At 38.2% G+C, this 24,007-nt stretch overlaps 1 pseudogene; it reads right to left on the bottom strand.

Moving 5' to 3' along the window:
* LOC135215483 (protein Wnt-4-like) overlaps positions 1–24,007 on the bottom strand; it is a 319,380-nt pseudogene that overhangs the window by 67,915 nt on the left and 227,458 nt on the right.

Below are 24,007 nucleotides of genomic sequence, written 5' to 3'. Positions count from 1 at the left end.
TGTTTCATCGTATATTTGCGGGTATATCAGAATTGTTCCCGAATGTTAATAGACGGAGAATTATTGAAACTTCAATTAATTCAAAGGAAAGACTGGATTTTACACCTTTAATATTTTCCATAAATCAAGTTCTATCTGATAAATATATAGAATTTCGCCTTAATGGGGTGGCAGGTTCTTTCTTAGATTTGTCAAAGTATCGCTTTAAGAATTATATATCTCAAATTGATAGGGACGGTGCGCAAATTAGCGGATGATGTTCACGTGCCCGTCGTTTTAATGGTAAGGGTAATTAGTAAATACATTATTTAAATCCGCTTCCGTTTTCTTGAATGAAAAGTTTTGTGGGGGAATCCTGTCCTGATTTAAACTATCAATCATATATAAAAATGTTGAAATGATAAAACCCTCGACATTACCTACCACCCCGGTCGGGCGGGGATTTTTTATACGGGATGACTATCATGTAACACACGGGGTAACTCGGCAATTTCAGCCGTACCTTCGGTCAAACCGCAGGTGGGAGACGAAAGTTTATGGGTGACAATTAAAACGAGGGGCGTGCAATACATATTTTTCCACTTCTTTTGGATAGCGACTATAGACATGTATTTACTGGATTCAGTTTGATTTGAGACTTAGGCTCGAATTAGCGATAATAGCTGGTTTATGGGCGCCCACACAGACGGACATTTAAATGTGCAATGTAGAAAAGGCTAAATTATGGATCGATAGAGTACCCCACATTATAACGCAATGTCGGCTTTAAATGAGGCGATAGCAGTTAATCCTATAAACAAATATATATTTGATAAGACTTTATACAAAAGACCATACGTTATTGGGCAAAATGAAAAATTCGATTTTAATTGATCAGCCTTTTAACAGTTGTATACCTGAAAAAATTACATTGGCCATGCATTGATATGGAAACATTTTCCAGGTAATTACGCGACCAATAGTCTATATTTTTCAATCTTTTCGATTTAAATAATATACATATTACCGTAATGGGAAATACGGTATATAATATTCATGTAGTTTCCCCTAATACCATCTGCAAATTATATCACGAGACGCAGAAAAGTATAGGGGGTGGCCGGTGATAATGATCATCTTACTGATAGTTTTAAAAAATGGTAGAGCTATTTACTGCTTTAATTTTGTGGTGGAGATGTGAAGATTCCATGCCCAGTGGAAATTTCGGCAAACCTGCGAATATCGATCAGGCTGGGTACGGCTACGCTAGCCCTTGCATTATTTTTTTAACTTTTTTGGGGATACCAAGGGTATTTTAACGGTGGATGCGGGGGATAGGGTTATTCAGTGTGATGTTAGGGGTTAAATGGAATGGATACAAAAGAAAATTGAAATAAGTTAAAAGTTCACCTCGGTGCCGGGTTAAATATTTAGGTGTGTTCGCTTCGGATGAAGTAGGATTATTGACATTGCCAAGAAAGTAGAATTAAACCTTTATTTTTTATATCTAATACATTATCTTCGTCTACGATATTAATATTGTTGGTCATTGGGTATGTTTTTACGTGGGAAAAATCACCTAGAAAATATAATCTTCTTTTTTGATAGTTACGGTTAAATCCAAAAGTTTATTCGAATGCTTCTCTAAATTTATATATGCGCATCCCGAATATAACCTCTATCGCCATAATAAAAACAAATACAACCTGATAAATCGTACAAGTGCGGTCTTACGTTAGTTTTTTTTGTTCATTGCGTGAGTCACCGTGGTGTGAAAGCAGTATTATCCTTAATACAAAATGTATTCTCATTCACTCGTTTGGAGGTAATGATAAAATGGATAACGGGATTTATTTTAAATATTTGAAAAAGTTTTAAATAAATGTTCATTGGAGGTCGGGGTCAAACGTGCTTATTACGTACAAGGAATGTCCTCCGCATCTTTGAACAACTAAGGTAAATGCATATTTTTTCTTTTGATTTTTATATTACTCCATTTACATTCTATTAAGGAATATATTCTATATATGATCATACACCTTCAATCACATAACTTTTTACTTATTTCAGGATGAGCTGTGAGGATCATTCGCCCATGAACGTCGGTGTTAATCTGCTAAGACGTCTTAGTCGTTTCCTCTCTTAAACGTTTTTCGGCATATTCAGGTTAAAATAAGGATACACGTGGAAGTTATATTGGGATGCGTGCTGAGACGGTCTGACAGCGATTAGTGTATTGAATTTGTAAACTCTTTATGTGGTCAATAAATCCTTATGAATAATTATATAGGTGTTTTTTTTACTATGCCCATAGAATGCATTTGAACGGAAAAACAGAAAAACGAAAAAGAGTGCGTGTTTCTATGGAATCAGGACTATTATTAAATAAATATATAACACATCGGTTTTTACATACCTTCACCGGGTTGCTCTCGTTTCCTTCAGTAGTGGGTGGTGGCGAAGTGATCGGGGTTGCACTGTTGTGGGCTGCCAGTGGTATTGTTGTTGCATCTCCTGCTACTTCTTTTCTTCTTCTTCTCTGCTTCATGGTCATGACCCGTTTTCCACCTTCCTAATAAATGAGTTTGGGGCTCCAACACCATAATAGTAATGGTGTCTGACTTGAGTGGCTACTTCGTCGGCTGACAGTTCACTACTAGAGTTATTTCCCATATCTGAAAGGGAGGAATAATGACTGTTTTATATATTCCGCTTCTTTCAACGGGTACATTATTATAAGAATATCTATTCCATATACAGATGAATCTTATTGCTGTTTTTAAATATTTTACTATACTCTATGTTCAAGTAAATGGAAAGTGTTTATATGCTACTTACTGAATAGTGACGGAGGGAAATGACGTTTCGGTCAAGAGAAATACTTGTAGGGACGGAGGGTTGGTGTGTTGCACTTACTCTATACACTTTGGGTAAGGAATAACATCAATTTTCCCTTGTCGGTTGTATGATGGTGTACAGTTGGGAAGTAATAATCAGGTGTGACATATGATGTTTCGATGAAGTATTGTATTCCAAAGATGAAGTTCACGCCTTGTAGCGATAGAATTTATCCCCATTGGAGGAAAGATGTGTGGAAGTTTTATATATGAGTCATATGTGTGTGTGTGTGTGTGTGTGTGTGTGTGTGTGTGTGTGTGTGTGTGTGTGTGTGTGGACGGCCTTTGTTGTGAGGAAATGATAAGGCTTGTTTATTCGTGTCTGCGAGAAACATGACTGGAGTGATACTGATTTTGATAAAATGAGTCATGTGTGGATGACCTTTGGGGTGAGGGAATGATAGGACTTGTTTATTCATGTTAGTCTGAATCATTGCTGGGAGAGGCTTGATGCTTCGTCACAACAGGTTTGTAATCAGTGATTGTGATAAAGGGGTCTTGGGTAGCGGGCTTTCGTAGTTCATTATCTCTTGAAGGATTGTCACATCAAGACGTGAACTCTCGCCATGGCTTCATCAGCCTCCTCTTGTAAGTTAGTTTTCGGGAACTTGTCCGAAAATAAGTTCAGGAAGAGGAATATGTGTCTAGTAGTGGCCACTAACTGTGTGACATGCAGGAATTACGGTGTTGTGGCGGACGTCATTCGAGCTTATCCATATGCCGAATTGGCAGGTTTTCGATATTCTCGTGCACTGGTGCATCATATGCCTGTCTTCGTGATAGGGGTATTGAAGGGTCCGCCATTGTGAAAAGACCTGAAAATATCACATCTTGGGAATGCGACGAAGAAGTTGATCTACCCACCATAGCTACCTTATTAACACAATACGGTATTGGTGCCCCCATTGAAGATAATGAATACGCGCAAAAGAGCGTGGCTTATTCCAAAGATGAAGATCACGCCGATCGTTTGGGCAGAGATACCAAACAGATGAGGTTCAATCACTTTTTTCTTCGGTCAAGAAATTGAAGGAAGAATTATTTAAATCATCGTATGACTATGCCAAATATGTTATCTTTCCCGCTGGCATCGGTCCAGAGCGGACTGGTTAATACGACTTGGTTGAATCAATATTTACCTGTGTTAGCTACATTCAGTGATGAAATGAGCAAAATTGGTAAAATATGCTGCGTGGCTATAATGAAAAAGAATTTATCCCTGTTGGAGGAGAGGTGGTGTGGAAGATTTATATATGAAAAAGAAAAACTTGTTAGCTAAATTTAAAAGCTTTGAGGTGTTAGATGAAACGTCGTCGTCTTCGATACACGGTCGGGAAAGTGCTGGAGAAGATGTTTGTGGTATATACTAAGGGGTGTGATGTCAAGGAACAGGTTAGAAAATATATAGTAGCCGTAGTATGTTTCGTTGAAGTATTGTTTTTTGAAAAAGCGAATGCGCATATTATCGCGTTCGTGTTTGTACAGTTTTTTTCTAATGTATGTATTTGTATGGAATAATTATCATTCCCCTGTATTTAGGATTGGTTATAAATATAAAATAACAATTCCGTCTGTAATTTGATTTTTCAACCTCTTTCAAACTCTGTATAATAAATAAACAAAATTGAAATGTGTACCTTTGTCCTTGTGTTCGACCACCTAGATTATGACTCAAATTCTATGAAAAATAAAATTTCACGTTGGCGTGAAGTCAGCTGGGCAAATATGGCGATAAGGTCTCGTTTCTTCATATGTGTGTGTGTGCGTGATTCATCATCAGATAACATTGACTCTGATATGGTTATTGGGGGAGATATCACATGTGGATGAAGTCAGTCCGCCAAATATCCTTTTATCATGATACTCTGAATATCTAAGCAGCTGTGTGTATATATATAAAACAAAATGTAACGGCTGAGAGAGAGAGAGAGGGAGAGGAGGGAGGAGGGAGGGAGGGAGGGAGGGAGGGAGGGGAGGGTAGAGAGAGTATATTCGCAATATGCATATATATTTAGAGATTTTATAGGAGGAGGATGAGGTAACGTCCCGGTTACTTTGAAAACAATTAAAGGGGACATGAGTCGCAAAAAAACATGAACTGAGTTCTATTTGGGGTCAGGGTGGGGTCAAGTTTTATCCCGTAGAGTTACGTGACATCACAGGGGTAGAAAAGTGGAGTCAATTTGGGGTGGGGGTTGAATGTTTTTTTTGGGGGTTTTTATTCCCATGTTGGGGGTATCTCTTGAGTTATGTGACGTCACAGGGGGTAGGAAAGGTGGAGTCAATTTGGGGTCAGGGGTTGAAAGAATGGTTTTAATTCCCAGAGAGTTATGTGACGTCACAGGGGTAGAATAGTGGAGTCAATTTGGGGTGAGGGGTTGAAATGTTGGTTTTTATTACCGGAGAGTTACGTGACGTCACAGGGGGTAGGAAAGGTGGAGTCAATTTGGGGTCGGGGGTTGAAAGAATGGTTTTATTCCCAGAGAGTTACGTGACGTCACAGTGGTAGAATAGTTAGTCAATTTTGGGGTGAGGGGTTGAAATGTTGGTTTTTATTACCGGAGAGTTACGATGACGTCACAGGGGTAGGAAAGGTGGAGTCAATTTGGGGTCAGGGGTTGAAAGAATGGTTTTATTCCCAGAGAGTTACGTGACGTCACAGGGGTAGGAAAGGTGGAGTCAATTTGGGGTCAGGGGTTGAAAGAATGGTTTTATTCCCAGAGAGTTACGTGACGTCACAGGGTAGAATAGTGGAGTCAATTTGGGGTGAGGGCTTGAAATGTTGGTTTTTATTCCCTTATAGTTATGTGACGTCACAGGGGGTAGGAAAAGTGGAGTAGACAAATGGAGTCAATTATGTTGGGGTCAGGGGTGTCCACGCCCCCCCCAGAATAGTGGAGGGTTGAAAGGATGGTTTTATTCCCTTATAGTTATGTGACGTCACAGGGGTAGAAAAGTGGAGTCGATTTGGGGTTAGGGGAGGCCACGCCCCCCTAATATGAGCTCATGTACGTACATGAGCTTGTAAGACAAATGGAGTCAAGGGTTGGGGTCAGGGGTGGCCACGCCCCCCCAGAATAGTGGAGGGTTGAAAGAAAGGATGGTTTTATTCCCTTATAGTTATGTGACGTCACAGGGTAGAAAAGTGGAGTCGATTTGGGGTTAGGGGAGGCCACGCCCCCCTAATATGAGCCCATGTACGTACATGAGCTTGTAAGACAAATGGAGTCAATTATGAGCTCATGTACGTACATGAACTTATCATACATATGGAGTCAATTATGAGCTCATGTACGTACATGAGCTTATAATACAAATGGAGTCAATTTGGGGTCAGGGGTGGCCACGCCCCCCAGAATAGTGGAGGGTTGAAAAGATGGTTTTATTCCCTTATAGTTATGTGACGTCACAGGGGTAGAAAAGTGGAGTCGATTTGGGGTTAGGGGAGGCCACGCCCCCCTAATATGAGCTCATGTACGTACATGAGCTTGTAAGACAAATGGAGTCAATTATGAGCTCATGTACGTACATGAACTTATCATACAAATGGAGTCAATTTGGGGTCAGGGGTGGCCACGCCCCCCAGAATAGTGGAGTCTATATGGGGTCAGGGTGGCCACACCCCCCAGACAAGTGGAGTCATATGGATGGTCAGGTGGCCAAAACCCCCTTTTGGGGGTTTTGGGGGTTGCCCCGCCCATCCCCTTTTTAGGCCTCACGGGGTACGTACATGAGCAATCAGGGAGGGGGGGGAGGGGGGGTAGCCACGCCCGCTATGGGGGGTCCGGGGGGGCGGGGGGCGGGGCCAGCCCCTTTAGCAAAAGTGGGAGTCTATATGAGGGGGGTCTTTTCTCTACTATTTATTATTATTATTATTATTTTATTATTATTATTATTATATTATTATTATTATTATTATTATTATTATTATTTATTCAAGAAGATGAACCCTATTTCATTTGGAACAGCCAAGGAGACCACTGACTTGAAATGTAAGCTTCCAAAGAATACGGTGTTCGATTAAAAGAAGTAACACAAGGCAAGAGCAAATCAATAAATAGATAAAAATGTAAGTAGATTATTAAACCACAAGGAGAATCGTTTTCAGGGCACTGATGCATTGCATCTTCGCTTGAAAAGTGAAGAAGATTTTGACTTCTGTCGAGTCCGTAACTTCGATGGCAGACAGCGAACTCTCTGATTACGAGTTTCGAATACTTCTTATTATTAAATTGAACGTTTCTATCTACTCGCGATTTGCGACGTAGGAAAGGAAGAGTTCTGTCGTATTAGCGTCTGTGCTTAGAATAGTGACACACCTTTCCGGAAATTGCGGGACGAGGAATGCCATTATAATTGAACAGCTGAACCAGACCACTGGGCTCATTTATTCAGCTCATACAGAGCTGGCCCAAAGGATTTAACCTTAGCAATGATAAATTTGAGAATAATTTTTCTTCTGTCAAATTACTGAAAAATTTTATCAGTGGGTTAACTGGAAATGATAATGACTCTGATAAAGTTCATTTCACTGACATGTTGCCCAAAAAATGTATGTTCGTCGTCTAATATATTTTGGACACACAAAATTTGTTCGACTTTTAGAGTTAGTCTATGGTCACCAAATAATAATAATAATAATAATAATAATAATAATAATAATAATAATAATAATAATAATAATAATAATAATAATAATAATAATAATAATAATAATAATCTTTTAGATGGATACCAAAAGAATAACACCCTATCATCGGCCGAATTGATTCTCTCTCTCTCTCTCTCTCTCTCTCTCTCTCTCTCTCTACTCTCTCATCTCTCTTCTCTCTCTCTCTCTCTCTATTTGATGAATTGGTTTTACGTGTCTTGTCCGTAATAATAATATTATATCGGTACTAAACAAAATTTTTTTAAATAGCTCCCAAATTAATATGATCCTATTAGTTTCAAAGATAGACTCTCTCCTCTCTCTCTCTCTCTCTCTCTCTCTCTCTCTCTCTCTCTCTCTCTATTAAATGAATTGGTTTTATGTGTCTCGGCTCATAATAATATCATATCAGTAATAAAAAAAAAAACTTTTTTTTAAATACTTCCCAAATTAATATGACCCTATCAGTTTCAAAGGTAGACTGAATCAGTTTTATGTATCGTGTTTCATAACAATAATAATATATCAGTAATAAAAAAAAAACATTTTTAAGTACTTCCCAAACTAATAAGACCCTAATATTTTCAAAGGGAAACTCTCTCTCTCTCTCTCTCTCTCTCTCTCTTATGTATCTTGATTCATAATAATAATATCATATCAGTAATAAAAAAACATTTTTAAATACTTCACAAATTAATATGACCCTGTTAGTTTCAAAGATAGACTCTCTCTCTCTCTCTCTCTCTCTCTCTCTCTCTCTCTCTCTCTCTCTCTCTCTCTCTCTCTCTCTCTCTATCAATACTTGGAGACAGTGACAATGTTCATTTGTAAAAGAGAGAGAGAGAGAGAGAGAGAATGTAAGAGCAGGTTTTACTGTGCATTCACAGTGTCCTAATGATTTTGTCTAGCTTTCTTTTAAACTCTTCTACATTGCTGCTGTTTACAACTTCTGGTGGCAGTTTATTCCACGTGCCACATATCTTGTATGTAAGGAAGTTCCCACAATGGGATGTGTTGTATCTCTTCAGTTCTAGTTTCCATCCATTATTCCTTACCTGGTTTTCGTTTAACGTAAATAGGTTACTGTCTACTTGTGTTATGCCTTTCAGTATTTTGAATGTTTCTATTAGCTGTCCTCGCAATCGTCGTGTTTCTAAGCCATGCATGTTCAGGCTCTCAAGCCTTCTTTAGTAACTATTTGCCTGATGGCTTGAATTAACTTAGAGAGAGAGAGAGAGAGAGAGAGAGAGAGAGAAGAGAGAGAGAAGCTATAAGATTTCAAACCGTCAGTTATCACGCAAGTTACCTAAGCAGTTAATTCATTGGATTATAATTATAAAGAAAATAAGAAAAAAATCGAGGATGTAGAAGATTCTTCCGAGTCCCGCTGACGCATCATGACCCATTCTTCATGTAACCGTACGTGTGCAGTTTCGCGAGGTATAATTATCTCATAAAACTGCTTGTCGAGACATGGTCTTAGATTAGACGGTAATAGCTTTTCCCTCTCGACCCTATGAATTCGGGGAAGTCAGTATCAAGTATCGCGACGTGGAACTGCGGGGCAAATTATATAGACGGTAGCACAAGAACACATTAAATAAGAGCAGTTTCATTCGACGGTGGTCGGTCTTGTTCTGCTGAATAAAACTTGTGCGAATTGAGTCGTTTAAAAGTAGTCACTTTTTACTGATGTGGGATTCTCTGACAGATCCAGTATTCGTCTCTATTTAAGTAAAAAGAGCAATGAACTTAAGACTTAAGTATAAATAATGAATTAACGGTGCATTATTCTTCATTCAAGCGATTCATTTCGTGATCTAAGTGAACTTGGTCTTCATCATTGTATTTTTATCTTTTAATGAATACGCTTCGATTCAGCAAAATATTGACCAAAATCTGAGAGAGAGAGAGAGAGAGAGAGAGAGAGAGAGAGAGAGAGAGAGAATCCCCCACTTTTCACTTTTACAAGAATGTAATTCTTTTGTAAAGTTTTGTTATATCCCCCGATTTTCTTCGAATCCATGGGTGAGAGGGAATGTATGGAATTACTGTTGAACTGACCCTCATGGAATTAGGAGTGAATGGGGAGTGCTACTGAAAGAATAGAGTTCTAAATCGCCGCAATAAACTTTTTGCTTAGTTTGTGTGATATAACAAGATTTGAAAAGTCGAAAACTGCGGACATACGTATAAGACGTGATAAAAAAGTTAGCATAAGCCAAAATGATATTTAAATTTTCACCAAATATTAAACCTCTTCGACCGCTCCTGACACCTATGAAAAAAGAAAAAGAATTTGCATTCTTTGCCTTGTTGGCAATTTAATGAAGGAAACTGGAGATTAAGAAACCAGTAAGGGAATGACAGCCTATGGCGCCCTGCCTTTATCAATCTGCTGTACCTGTTTAGCCTCTGACCTAATTTCCTGCAACTAGCTGGTTCCACCCGTCCCTTGAAAAGGGGAGGAGACATATCGCCCATAATGGGGGTGGGGGTAGGTAGGGGGGAAGGTAGGATGAAACCTCATTATAAACCATCTTTGGGTCCCCACTATAACCCTGTCAAGTTTCATGCCCATCGGACTAGCCGTTTGGCCGTGATTGAATGACAGACGGACGGACACACATAACGCTCATCATAGCAAGATAGAGAGAGAGAGAGAGAGGAGAGAGAGAGAGAGAGAGAGAGAGAGAGAACTCAGTTCTGAGGGCTTACCTTCCGTCAGGTCAGGCGTGTGATGAGGAGCGTTGAGAATAGAGGAGCAGTTCCACCTGCTCTTCTGGAAGATCCTCTGGCAGGTGACGATGGCGCTGCGGGCGGCCTGCGTCACGTGGGGCATCACCTCCACCTGTCGGCGGCACGTGCGAGTCTGGCTCTTCGTGAAGCCGTGAACTCGTCGGGCTACCCGGCAGGCCCTCGAGTGGCCCCACCTCTCCGAGCCGCCTCTGTACAGGGACCTGGAAGGACCAAGGGAGAGGAAAAGGCCGGATTTAATCTCGGAGGATGATGGGTTCACGGATTTGTTCTTAACTGTGATTAAAGACTTTAACAAAAGGCAAAGTTAAAAATGTTGGACTGCTAGACGGCTAAAGTAGAGATACATAAATTATATATACATTTATAAGGTTTTAATCAAGGTCCTTTAAATATACAAGGTCCTTTAAATATACTGGGAGAGGTCGGCTCATCAGCGAGCGAAAATACGTTCCCTCTGCGCATGACGTCACGCTACGAACAGTCTCCCCTGACAGCACTGACTCTGACAGGTATACGTAGTAACACGATGCAAGGATACCTTTCCAAAAAAAAAAAATACTTCTTAATGTATACATATTTTATTTTGTTTTACTTAAAGTACAGATGTTCCTTATGAAAGACCATACTTCAAAGTTTCATAATAATCTGATGCTTCTTAACAAAAAGTCATAAGGAATAGAGGTACCTTTCAAGGGAAAACAAATACTGTAATGTATTGATCGTCACTTATCCCTAACCAAGGAGGTATGGATTAACGTAGAGAAAGTTGTCCTTGGTACTAAATCCTATACAACGAGTTAAGGATTAACATAGAGAAAGTTGTTTTGGTACAATGAACTCTCATTTCAATTTCTAACAGATTAACAGAACAAAGATGACAGTTTAATGGTGAAGGCATTGATATATGCATGAGTTTGTTTCTCACCGAGCCAGGTGTGGACCCTGAGGGGAAAATAAGTTGTTGTTTTCATGGGTTTTTGTACTGTAGTCCGCAAGTACCTCTGTTTCTTTTTACTCGTCGATAATGTTGTTTAAGGGCCTTGCCTTTAGGGCTGGGCTCCCCCTGCGTTGAGGCAAGAGCCCGTGCTGACACAAGGTCAGCTAAATCAAAAACCAACAACAACAACAAGGTGCCGCATTCTAAAACACACTGATATTTTTGGCAAAAAATTCCACAACCTCGTCAGGAACACCAGCGACAGCAGATTTCATTTCAGCAGCCATTGTTTTTATGCATTCCGTTCCTGGTCTAAGACCATAGCCATGAATTGCTGTAAAAATTTCTCTACAAATTTTCAGTTTAGAAAAAAGGTCGTCTGATGGTGCATAATGTTTTCCTTCGCTTATATAATGGACCCATGTCTCTGACGTCTTGCTGTTAACAATGTACCCTATTAGGGTTTGGATACTTTTTTTTTTAAAGGAAACTTTTTGCACTACATATCCACCGATATTATTTATGGACTCTTCCTCGATAACAGATCCCGTGGTGTCTCCTGATTTCTGACATTTAGCAAATTCTATTTCCTCAGAGAACATTTCGTCATTCTTAAGATCCACGTCAAATTCCAGGTCTGTAAAAATGATGTTTTCTCATACATATTTCAAAGGCCAGTTCCCTGTCATGGAAAGATTTATCATGTCCGTTTCCATCACGTCAGATGATACCATTTCATGGGATAACGGGTCAAGTTTCAATATCCCAACCTAGAAAAAAGTTTTTCAATCTATATTTAAAATTAACGGCATTGGGATGATCATGAGAACCCCTCATGCTGCCGATGCATCCAAAAAACTTCAAGACATCTTGAATTAATCTCCGTGTCATAAAAAAAGAAATGTCATGACTGTTTTAGCATGTTATGTAGCCAATCATTGAGTGACAAGATAATATTACAACTTTTTAGAATTTGTAAAGGCAATTCAATTTTGGGTTTTTTACCCTTATTCCCAGCATAGCATCGACCATTTTTTGTAAAGCCCTTTTCTGGCTATCCAAATTTATCCCAAATGCATTGCGGGCTTTTATGTCACCGAACATCATAGAGGAATTCATGACATCGAACCATTCATTCACTGTAGCTATAAAATCGGCAGTTTCCTTCCAATGTTGCTCTCTAGTAAGGCCCTTTCTCCTAAAAAATACAATGCCTTAGTTACATGGACTTTGTAAGTAGCTGTACAGCATACTTTACACGCTGTCTTTGTAAGCCACTTACATTGATATGTGTTTCATTAATTTTATATGCTAAGGCATACTCTGATACGGTTTTCATTAGCATTTCACGGACACAGGCATCAGATACACTGTTTCCATTTTCCATAAGAAATCCGTGGTCCAGAAAATGATTGCCAATTAACTTTACCAAATGGGAGCATCAGCAAATAAGAAGACATTCCTGTCAGCACATGGGTTTTTAAAGTGACTTTCTCAGGGTAAAGGGGATCAATCCCGAATTCTTTCCAAACGCAAAATTATTAGGTCCAAGATCATGGACAATTTGCCTCAACGGCAAAGCGAGCTTTTTCAACATTTATAATAATATCAGTCATCATATTGGTAGTATATGAGTTGCTTCCAGCTTCCCATAAAACCTCCTAAACTTAACCACTTGAACTTTATCATGAGGTTCATACAAAACGTCCATCCCTTTGTCATAACTCCACTTACTACCAATATTCATTTCATCAACTGAAATAACGGCAAGTTTTTGTATTTCCGTCATAGTTTATTTTGCCTTCATCAGTGACAGAACCATATGAAAAATAACCGGCTCACATTTCAGATTTTGCGCTCGTTGTTCTTTGTACTTTTTGATGCAGAGGAAATCCTCTTTTAGTTCGCAAATATGAATAGCTTTTGGTGCTCATGCTTCTGAGAGTGAAAGCTGACGATATGTCTTCATCGCGCCATTGACTGACAAGGGCTTATTGGTTATGAGAGCATTATCTGTGTTGTACTTAGCACAGTTGAAATAACTTGTTTATTATGTTAATGTGAACTTAGGTTCTGTCACTTCCATTTCCAAATTAACCAGTTTCAGTTCTTGATCGGTCTTTTCCAAATGCTCTATTTTTTTCTTTAGCTCTTCCACTTCTCTACTTGTTAATTGTATTTTGTTCAGAACTCTCTTCAGGCTGTGCAATAATTTCTTGAACAGAGACTTCTGGAAGAGCATGCTTCCAGTAAACATCGTCTGCGCATTTGCAAGCATGCATCCATTTCTTCTTCGTTTTTTCTTCTTTTGGAAACTAAATATCGAATACCCTAATTAATGGTCATTTTGCTATTACTATGACATCCAAATACAGCAAAAATGGAAGGCATGGCTGCTGGAAGTTAATAACGTGACAGAGACCAAGTAAGACTACCTTTAGTCAGGTCAAACCTCGGCCACCGTCTCCGAAACTTAACGTCACGAAAGCTCCGCCCACATGCGCGTAGCTCACTGATGAGCCGACCTCTCCGAGTATATTTAAAGGACCTTGTATATTTAAAGGAGGCCTTGGTTTTAATCAAAGTGAATACTGGTGATAAGCGCTCGTGTTTGAATTATATCCTTACAAGGTGCCTGATTTTTTTTAGTTTAGATCTGTCTAAACTACAAAGCAAGATTCCAAGGACTAGATACCTACTAAAATAAAATATATATATATATATATATATATATATATATATATATATATATATATATATATATATATAAAAAAAAGACAAAATCAGAGACGACGAAAAGAAAAAGGAACAAAAAATATACCAATTTAAACAGATTCGCATTTCCTTGATCTTTAACTCAAGGGACCCATATCTCCAAACTATCAGTTCATCAAAATGGGTTGGACCCTGTATCTAACAGAATACCATAAGAAAATATGACTAATTATCGTACGCCCAGTTAAAAATTACGTCCTCTCATTACTTTTCTCATCAAAATTCTAATTGCCTGACCCTATAGTCCCATAATAACACAAGCTTTAACTACCTTTAGATGGATTTTCGGTGTGGAGAAAACGATTTCAACGAGGTGGCAAGTGAAGGAGACCAGTTTACATTTTGGATGCTTTAATTACACGGGGAAAAAATTAATATGCGTTTCGACTTCGAAAGGTAATGTTTACTCATCGTTATGCATTGGGTACAGGGATGATAATCCTCTTAACTAGGAGTTTATCATGATCGTTATCCTTTTATGGTTGCGTTACAATGTTTTTTTTTTTAACCTAGACATAAACGAGTTTTCGATACCAGCCCCAAAATCCGAATTAAACAGGTTTAGCATTCTTTTCTAAAAAATAAAAACAAACATCAATGGAACTTATAACACCCAACACGCGCCTGGTATAGTAGCAATGGGTTACCGAGAGGTTCCAGAGTCTCTGAAAATATTGAAATAACGAGGCTGCATAAAATTCCCGAAGCCTTCGATTTGTGTTATGAAATTTAGGCTGCCAAGCCAAGTTCTGGGGAACTTTCAACCATCCAGCGCTCAAGACAGTGGAAAGAAAAATAAAGGAAACGAGGCACAGGGATTCAAAGTTAAAAGCGGGAGAAAATCCCACAGCTCTGCACTGAGAAGTAAAAACAGGAAGAAGTATTGGACAGCAGAATGAAGAATGGAAGAGGGACGGGAGGTAAAGCAAAAGGCTAAAATAACAATGCCTACATAGCTTCGGGTGAGTTGCATTGACGGCACTACAATCCTGCGGAGACAAAGCCTCAAGGTAGAGTTTTGAAATGGATCTAACTGTGCAATTGTTCCGACTCCATATTCTTACTTCTGCGTATAATTATGGCCGGTTACCGCTTGCACCAGACAGTTCAGGTTTACTGGACGTTCAGCATTTCCCATTTAGCTCTCTTCTTCCAGCTTTCTGAGTGACATGCCTGAAGTGTAATGAGAGAAGGAGACTGAGATTTCCTGAAACAGAATGAAATAAAAAAATTTGGCTAAAGGCCAAGCGCTGTGATCATGAGGTCATTATTCGCCGAAAGGGGAATTGAGAGTAAAAAGGTTTTAAAGATGTAACAAGAGGCACAACCTCGCAGTTGCACTTTGAAACTATTGTTAGGGTGGAAAGAAGAATGGAAGAATGAGAATATAAATGGTGGTACAACAAAAGTGGTTGTAGCTATAGTAGATTCACATCAGCCGTGCATTTGAAGTCTTGCCCACTCCCTTACGGCGCTCCTGATCGGCTGTTGATAAGTCATTCACAGGGCTGGAAACTCTCAGTCTCTTGAGAGAGTTCATGTTGGCAGGATGTATGTTCCACCTCTCCTGAGGGATACTTTTGAATGACGCATCCCTCAGGAGAGGTGGAACATACATCCTGTCTATGTGAACTCTCGAGAGACTGAGAGTTTCCAGCCCCGTGACTGGCTTATCAACAGCCAATCAGGAGCGTCGTAAGGGAGTGGCCTAGACATCAGATGCACCAGTGATGTGAATCTACTATAGCAGCCGATGGGACGCTGCAAAGAACCTTAGGTAATTCCTACAGTGCACTGAGGCAGGTGTACTGACGGCACTACTCTTACGGGGGATGAAAATCTTGTTGCAAAAGTCGTGGAAACCTATGGTGGTTAAAATGAATTTGCAATGGACGTGGACAACTTGATATCGTAATAAGAAACAGTATTCATATGATACTTGTATTTCTTATGAAATTTGTAATCGTGAACCAAGAATTGGTTCATTTTATCATGGAGAGTCTTTAATAATCGCAATAAACTCTAAATTTTGTGTTCTCGTCACCGTGTAGTGGTTATGAAATAATTCATATGATCATAAAAACCATTTAGTGATCATGGCTCATTGGAGAAAAATCGAAGCTATATATTGTTAAACTTTTGCTCTACTGGTGTGTGTGTGTGTGTGTGTGTGTGTGTGTTTAATTTTCTCCTACGCCTAGCTTTAGCACTGCTATCAGTCGGGGGGTGGGGGCCCACTAAAGGTCTAATGCCTTTCGTAATTTGGCTTACTTCCATTACTCATCAGAGATTATATCATTATGCAAGTAACTACGTATAGGGACTGTTATTTATGGCCTTATTTTTCATAAAATTAAAAATCGTAAACTTGCACACGATTATCGAGCGTCTGATCAGAGACGAATCGTTCATTCTTTGCATTTAAGTAAGGAGGGAAGAGAAATAACAGCCAGGTCCTCGATCTTCAAATATGTTTAAGGTATCACAAAGCAAATCAAGGATTGAATTGCAGTGATGTTATTCGGATCGTTATTTAAGCCGCGTTAAATTAAAATCTAATTTGAGAGTTAAAATAATCTAATTTGAGCGTATAAAAAATCTAATTTGAGCGTAAAATAATCTCATTTGACCGTAAAACAAATCTAATTTGAGCGTAAAACAAACCTAATTTGAGCGTAAAACAATCTAATTTGAGCGTAAAATAATCTCATTTGAGCGTAAAACAAATCTAATTTGAGCGTAAAACAAATCTAATTTGAGCGTAAAAAATCTAATTTGAGCGTAAAAAATCTAATTTGAGCGTAAAATAATCCAATTTGAGCGTAAAGAATCTAATTTGAGCGTTAAAAAATCTAATTTATGCGTTAAAAAAATCTCATTTGACCGTAAACAAATCTAATTTGACCGTAAAAAATCTAATTTGGACGTAAAAATAATCTAATTTGAGCGTAAAATAAATCTTATTTTAGCATAAAAAATCTAATTAGAGCGTAGTAAGAATCCAATTTGAGCTTAAAAAAATCTAATTTGTGCGTAACACAATTGCTGATTAAAGATTGTTTGTGTTAGGTGGAGAAGAACGACCCTCGTTCGTATTTCAAGAATAATGGATTACCCGGCCATACTGGTTAGTCCGGAGGCGAGCTACATCAGAAAATCAATAAACCCTCTTTTAAGCAAGTGCCGGGCAAGGTGTGCGTCACCTGTGTGGGTTGTTTACTGAGCAGGGGGGCAGACACTAAACAGTGCTAAGTCAAGGCGAGATAAAAAGGGAGCTTAATAATGTTTAAAGATGTTATCTGCTATCATCGCGCTGCTGCAGGGGTAGGAGAGGCTTGAAGACGCACGATTACTACAATGTTTTCCCTTGTAATTCGAGAGAAGATCACAAATACGATTTCCTGAAAGCTTCGAGAATTATGGGGGAACTTCCAAGCCACACAAATGAAGTAAGGGATAATTATTTATTCTCTTCAGTAGCTGGCAAATATATGAAAGCCATAAATGTCTAATGCAAGATAAGTATCAACTTTACGAGAGAAGATTACTGAGATTTATTCAAATTTATTTGGCATGGAAAATTAGGTTTTCTATATAAGGATTTATGTAGTTAATATTCTTAGTATATAAATATTAAACATACATTTAGTTTAAAAACATATGCCATCTAAAAACTTCGTGTATTTTGAAAGGCACTTAAGTTTTTTCTTCATCCAATTGAATTGAATCGTCAGTGACCCAAATTCAATTAATTTCCTCCTTCAAAATCTCTCCCTAAAGTTGCTAAGGCACCATAATTCATTCAGTGGGCAACTGAATTATCATTTTAGCCTGCTTTTTTATATCATGCCTCGTTGATCGACCATCTCTTTCAAATGAACAATTTAATTTTCTTCATAAACCCTCTATGTTTACCTCCGGTTAAGAGCGAACTGATATTTAATAGGTCGTAACTCCCTGTTATATAAAGCCATTATACTACGCTTTTTATCTTGTGCCTGTATCGTCCATCTGGAGTTATCCATAATGCAGTAAATGCGCCTTGATTCCTCACACCTGTGGACAATGGAACAGCTCCCTTGGGGACGTTGGTCATCGGAACCTCTGAAGTTCAAGGGAAGATGCAATGCCTTACTCTCCTAATATAATTCTCCTCGTATTTTGATAACCTACTTACAATTATATTTATTCATTTGCCAATTTAGCTGTTTTTCTAATAACTCGTCTCCTCTTTCTGTATTTCCCATGGCCTTGTGTTAGGTCTTTTGAAACTTCAATTTCAAGTCAATGGGCCCTATAAGCTTGTTCCATATGAATAGGGTTTGTCACCTGAATGATAATAATAATAAAGGAATATGATAAGTTACTTTCAGCATAGTCATTCCGATCGTTTGCATCAAATGTTCAAAATCCTGAGATAAAACGAAAGAGATAACAATTTGAAAGTCATTTTCAGGAGTAAACTACCCCAACCACGTTTACTTATTGGAGAAACATTACCAAAACTCTGGCAGGTGTGAGTAGAATGCCTTTTAACCTGGCTAAGTACGAAAATGGACATGTAACTTAGGAGGCGATAAGCAACCGGTCAAGTTTCCAAAAAATACAGTAGCATTTATACCATAGTAGATTCACATCAACCATGCCTTTGGCGTCTAGGCCAGTCCCTTACGACGCTCCTGATTGGCTGTTGATAAGCCAATCACATGGTGGAAACTCTCAGTCTCTCTAGAGAGTTCATATGGGCAGGATGTATGTTCCACCTCTCCTGAAAGACGTATCCCCCAAGATAGGTGGGACACACATCCTGCCTATGTGAACCCTCGAGAGAGACTGAGAGTTTCCACCCTGTCATTGGCTTATCAACAGCCAATCAGGAGCGTCGTAAAGGACTGGCCTAGACATCAAATGCACGGTTTATGTGAATCTACTATAGTACTGCTGAGCAATGGTCTTAAAAATAGCGCAAAAGTAGCGGTTGAAAAGCGCATACCTACGCCAGCGGTGGAGCCGCCACGAACACACAATCCTATCCGCCAGAGAAGCGATCAAACCGAAATCTTGCCCGTGAAACGAAGAGGACATTACAGGAACTAATGATCATGAATATCGCTTGAAAATAGGAAAACACTTAGAAGTAAACCAGAGGATTATGGAGATTCTATAGTAAATAAATAAAATGAAAAGATGAGGTTTATGAATGGAACAGCACACGTAATAACGAATTATGTACGGATGATGATACTCTCCTTAAGGAAACCTGATTAAATGTTTGAATTAAGAACAAACTTCGCGACGTCAATATAAAGAAAATCGTGCGCACTGTGTTGTAATAGAGATTAAACTGATCACCTAATCTTACGCAAAAGTCAAAGAGAAATGAATAAAACAGTGTAAAACACAGAGATACTATTAAATATATAGCTTAAACATTATCAAGTTCTGAAAGTAATTTTGCCCATTACATTTAGAACAGATTTTAAAAAAAAACTGCAAACTATACGGTATGAGACAGTGCACCCGCGTGAAGAAGAAAAGAGAGTATGAAACTGCTTTACTGCAATTGCACGCATGCGCAGATCGAACATATGTAGGCTACTCTATACGGTATTTAGGTAATTACCATAATAATTCTCGCCTACCGATTCGGTAGTCGCGAGTTCGATTCCTCGCTCTGCCAACGTGGAATCAGAGAAATTTATTTCTGGTGATTAGAAATTAATTTCTTGATATAATGTGGTTCGGATCCCACAGTAAGCTGTAGGTCCCGTTACTAGATAACCAATTGGTTCGTACCCACGTAAAAAATATCTAATCCTTAGGGCCATAACAATTATAAAGCCGTGAGAGGCAAAGGGTTATTTCCTGAGCTTTCTCTTCCACAAACCTCCACTTCTTCAGCTTCCATACTCATACTTCTTATCCGAGTGGGGCTGGATCTCCCAACTCCCCTGGTTCCCACAGGACCTCAGCTGACACCAGCACTTACTTTAATTTGGCATAGTAAGCTTCATATGAACTCAACCTCACCATCTTCATAAAAAATCCTCACATTCCTTGTAAGTCGTGAAAAAAGTGCGCTTGATGAACTTATGCTAAAAATTTTCGCGTACATGCAAAACAATTACGTCAAGATAATAATGTGAATTTTGTTGAGTCCCTTATTCAGTTTAAAAAACCTTTGACAGATACAACACATGTAAAATCTTTACCCCTTAGTTTGAGCATACACTGCACTACCTTATGCAATGGTAGTATTAAGTCAGTTATCAAGATATGCGATCATTTTTTCGTCATATTTCTTATTAAAACGTACGTTCTTTCGATAACCACATTCCTATCTGCCCCAAAATCTAACCATTTGCTGCCAATCACCAGGCCCGCCTTCGGTCATTTTCGTCAATATCTACGCAGATAACGAAGCAAATAAAAGAAAATAAGTGAGGTTGAATTTTCCTTACGGGAGGTCGGTTAGGATCACCTCGTCACCTGTCGTGTCGAAAGTCAGTGTGTCGCTTGGTTCGTCACGCATCGCCTCAGCTTAGCTACTACAGAACACAAAATGTTAAAGTAATTCAAATTTGGTGGCAAGATTAACGACACCTGAGGTCTGCTGAGACTTTCCTTTCAATTGGGAAAGTACAATGGAATTCCTTCTCTTTCGTCGCTCGCACAGAACCTTTCTCCTTGAAGAAAAGAACAGGAAATGTACTCTGGCACATTCACCCTCTAAGTCGATATCAAAGACCTCGACTCCAAAAGACCTTGTTTCTGAAAATGAGATCACAAGACTGCTAATTGCAGTACATAAACAAACTGCAAGTTTCTCAAGTTTCTCCGTATGGTATCAGGTACATTTATCTCATCAGACATAATCTTGCTGTTGCATCTCAACGTTGCAGATGAAAAAAAGTGTACGAGGAAGTCAACAATCGAACCTTCTGATAAATTTAGCAGGGAATCGAGAACGGGCTTATTGGATCTTATCTTACTCTCGCCCGTTTGAGAATTTTTTTTTAGGTTTTACATATTTTTTTTTCTTTTTCTTTTTCATTAAATCATGCTCAAGGTTCGCGGAAGCTTGCTGGAAAATTCACGACATTTTGGCTCTACTTAGTGAGACAGTAATATTATTGTTGTGGTTGCTATTATTATTATTATTATTATTATTATTATTATTATTATTATTATATTATTATTATTATTATTATTATTATTATCATACAACTGAAATCAAACATCTTATTGAGCATATAATCTCCCTAACTGCCGAAGAAGTTACACCGCATAATCCTGGACAAGAACAATATGATTGAATTGCATGAGACCTTTCGTGTCTCCTGCTCTTGACAGCAACGAATGGCGGCCATTAGCACCACAAGAGTCACCATTAGTCAAAAGGCAAGGTAGCTAAATTCTCGAGACGAATTTCGGGTTCTCACTGAATGTGTTACCCCTCATTAGTACCGTCAGATTCGGCCTTCGGGATCCACAAGTGGCGATCGACGATCGCCGTGGAAATGGTACCCCAAACCTGCTATATATTCCCAACTCCCACCTTCCAAGTGTTACTGACAAAGAGCAAAATTGCTCGTCAATCTTCTACTTGGATGACTAGACTCAGTCTGTACATAATAACTGATCACAATGAGGTAGTAGCATTGCTAAATGTGCAGTAAATGTGCCTCTCTGTCGAACTTCTCCGTTCCAGAGGTCCTCCATTCCTCACACCGTTGGAATGCGGAACAGTCTCCCTACTGGGGATGTTGTCCACCCGGAACCTCACAAGTTCAAGTGAAGAACAATGCATTACTACCCCAAAATAATTCTCCTTAAACTTTCATAATTATCTTTCATTTATATCTATTTTTTCTATCCTTTTGTTCATTTATTTTTCTTGGCTAATAACATTTACCTCCCCTTTCCGCATTTCTTATTACCTTCTATTACTTTTTTCAAATGAACACCATATTCTTTGGTAGCATGAATTTCCAGTCAGTGGCCCCTATAGACTTCTTCCATATGAACAGTGCTCATCTTTTGAATAATAATAATAATAACTAATAATAATAATAATATAATAAATAATAATATGTAATAATAATAATAATAATCATAATAATAATAATAATAATAATAACTTAATAATAATAATAATAATATGCTGGAAGTAAACCCTCTTTTAAACATGTTTCATTAAAAGTAATTGCTGCCTCAGCTGCATTAATTTTATACAGGTTCTTCTCTAATTTCGTAATTATTGTTTTCTCATTGTTGCCTAAACAATGAGAAAACAATAATTAGGAAAATAGAGAAGAACCTATCTGAAATTAATGCAGCTGAGGCAGCAATTACTTTTAATAATAATAATAGCCGAGGACCCCGATTAGCTTGAAGAGAAGAAACCCGAACGTGAACCTAAGGCATTTTATTTATTCTAATGCTCCACAAATGTGAGAAACTCAAAATAGGACGTATCAGTTACGAAAACCAATGTCCCCCTCCAGAAAGCTGACAAACACCGAAAGAGTTTCTGAATATTCAGACGATTTCAACGAAGTTTCTGGCAGAAAGATGGAGAAAAAACTCATACAAGTCAAACAGTTACGCGAAGGAATCGGGTTTAAATTCAGATTTTATCATTAAGCTAATAAGTATACGATAGCCAAATTGGATTATGGGGCTCGTTCATAAACAAATATGCGTATCAACTCTAATGATCGCTTTTACCATAAATAGGTACAATATTAATGTCCACAATGGCCTCACTAGTTCTTGTCTTCTTCATAGTTTTTGGATACGCTTGTCACTATCAGGTCTTGATTCTGAAATGGTTATTAAGTCATTCCAGATTTAAGGGTTTGTAGTGGTAAGCATACTAAAAAATTGTACTTAATCGAGAAACGAAGAGGCCAATATATGCACACTTACATATATATATATATATATATATATAATTATATATATTATATAATATATATATATATATATATAATATCTATATATATATATATTATATTATATATCTACAGGGCCGTTTCCAGGCACAGGCGACACAGGCGGTCGCCTGGGGCGCCATTTGCTTGGGGGGCGCCAAATTGCCATCCAAAATTAATATATAAACAAATGAGAGAAGTATTATTTTTACGTGAATAATTCAAATAAATAAATACAAGTGTAAACGCGAAAATAAATGAATAATGGAAGTGTTAATACTTGATGCAACGGTGTTTAATGTTTCTGAAAAATTGGCAACACTGAATAGGTAGCTGTCGTCAGTATCAAGGAGCGTTAAAACTAAGACAGCCGCCTGCTCGCGACGCCACCTTAGTTAAGTTCTAAGCATCGTGTTTACTCCAATCTTTACTTCTTTTTTTTAAGTCATCTTAAGTTGTCAACGCAGCTGTCAAGCATTCAAGCTTATATCAATCATGAAGAGGCAGTCCAAGCTGTCAGCTGCAGCAAACAAGAAAAGAAAAAAGGAGGAAGAGGAAAAACGAGCCCAAAGTAGAGGTAAGTGTGCAGCTGTGTTGTGTGTGCATAAGCCTAGCCTATAGTTTTTATAAGAAACAAAGTTCACATTTTGGAGATATTTCTGAGTTGAAAATTCGAGTGAAATCCAGGAGTTATCTTAGGAAGGATTTGCAATAAAAATGTACAATGGTGTTATTCTATTAAAATTTACAAAAATAGTTTGTATACTTTTGAGTCTATACTTTTCCTTGTTGTGTATACATATACGTGAAGATGATTTATTAATAAAGTACGTTGTTTTGTTGTGAAACTTGAGATGCTAGTTGTGTTCGAAATTGTTTATGTTATTATTTCCAGCCTGGAGGGAAGGGGGGCGCCATAATGAGTTCTTGCCTGGGGTGCCTAATGAACTAGAAACGGCCCTGTATATATATATATATATACACACACACCACACACACACCCGCACATATATATATATATATATATATATATATATATATATATATATAGATATATATAGATATATATATA

This window comes from Macrobrachium nipponense, chromosome 5, assembly GCF_015104395.2.
Source record: "Macrobrachium nipponense isolate FS-2020 chromosome 5, ASM1510439v2, whole genome shotgun sequence".
In the NCBI taxonomy this organism is placed as follows: Eukaryota; Metazoa; Arthropoda; class Malacostraca; order Decapoda; family Palaemonidae; genus Macrobrachium; species Macrobrachium nipponense.
This window is presented reverse-complemented; position numbering and strand designations above follow the sequence as displayed.